General features: G+C 44.0%; 1 protein-coding gene across 1 annotated transcript in view; it reads left to right on the forward strand.

The window, feature by feature from the left end:
* The first annotated feature begins 640 nt into the window (after positions 1-640).
* Positions 641-1561, forward strand: part of LOC104466290 (tyrosine-protein kinase RYK) — a 30810-nt gene continuing 29889 nt past the window's right edge. Inside the window, exon 1 of the mRNA XM_010079659.1 lies at positions 641-744. The gene's annotated coding sequence lies outside the window, so the exon portion shown is untranslated. The remainder of the gene's footprint in view (positions 745-1561) is intronic.

Genomic DNA, 1561 nt, shown 5'->3' on the forward strand with positions numbered 1-1561 from the left:
TTTAAGCAGTCTTTAACCCACGACAAGGGCAAACAACGGTTTGCAACAATGAACTAGGGAGTATCGTTTTGATATTTGCTCCAGCACAGGAACTGAAGGGTGGCAGGTAGAGCTAGCAGTGCCCAGAGCAAACCAGAGGAGATCGCTGTGGCTGAAAAAGCCGGTTAAGCTTTGCAGGGTGTTCTGGGTTCCTCTCCATTTGGCTCAAGCCAACTTTCCAACTTCCCTGCTTTCCAGCTTTTGTAGTCGTTGTTGATTCTCAGTGGGATGTTGATACCGTGAAACAAATGCACAGAAGTCTTCTTTGGAATAGAATAGTTTTGTTGTTTCTGGTATGACAGGGTGGTTCTTGCAATAAACGTTTTCAGCTTGAATTTTTTTTTTTTGGAAAGTGGAGAAAAAGTACCAGAAAATAGAGGAAATTCTGCAAAACAAGTAGGAGGCAGTTGTTCACGCTCAAAGGACAGAAGTGCTAAGATTTGTGAGTTACCTGAAATACATTTTAATGTGTGAGAGACTTCAAAAATGCCTTTCTTTCAACATCTAGTCTGGAAAATCTTCTGGTTTTAACTTTGATACGTTAATTTTGAATTTATTACAGTGGCAAGCCGTCATGTTCATGTCCATTTTTGTTTTGAAACAGCATTAGTGACAGCAGTAGCTCACAAGGTTTATCCCAACCTTCCACGCAGACGACGCAGTACTTGCGAGCTGACACACCAAACAATGCAACGCCAGTAACCAGTAAGTGTTAATCTAATTACAGATCCTTGCAACAGGCCCTCTTGGACACCGCCGGAGTATTTGGTGGGAGGGATCTCACCGATGAGTCTTTTCATCTTGTTGCTGCAACCTGCAAAGAAAATCAATAGGGAAAAAGCTTTACAAGGGTGATACGTTAATGATTTCTTTTTGTTAGCAGCTTTGCTTGAAAGAACATTTAAATTGTTAAGAAGAGCAGTGAATTGGAAGGAGAGATGGCAGTCTTTTATATCCTCTGTGATAGAGTGATACTAGCTATGTTCTGGGTTAATGTTGTAGTTACTGAAGGTACTTACTGTCTGCGGAGTGTTCACTCCTCCAGTTATTGTCTTTAGCAGAGGGGTATCCCATATAGCATCACTGGGCGGTGCAGAGACATGCTTGCTGTGCAGTTCCTCAGCAGTTCAGTCTTGTTGGACTGACCGAGAGCCTTTCCCCTGTGCTAGCTCTTACACTGCTAGGATACAAGAGGATTTGGGGAGCTGAGCCAGTCACAAACTGACTTCTTTCGTAGAGTGATGGGCTTTTGGTTGACTCAGGTCTCTGAACTGGCTTTTAGCCAGGCTGTATGAGCTCCAGGATTGGTCCTTGGAGGGTATGGGTCTACATGACTGAGCACTGGAAGAAGGCAGGACTTCGCCCAAGCTCAGTTGGCTTAAGCTCCTCCTGGGTTTATATTACAAAGTGAGAAAAATGGGGGAGCCCGGCCAGAGGAACAGACTGTCTCTCTGTTAAACTCAAATTGCTGTTTTTCTCAATAGGGTGGGAACTGCCAAGCTGAAACAGGACTCTGGCATTC

Source organism: Pterocles gutturalis, unplaced genomic scaffold (assembly GCF_000699245.1).
Source record: "Pterocles gutturalis isolate BGI_N339 unplaced genomic scaffold, ASM69924v1 scaffold16474, whole genome shotgun sequence".
NCBI classification, from domain to species: Eukaryota; Metazoa; Chordata; class Aves; order Pterocliformes; family Pteroclidae; genus Pterocles; species Pterocles gutturalis.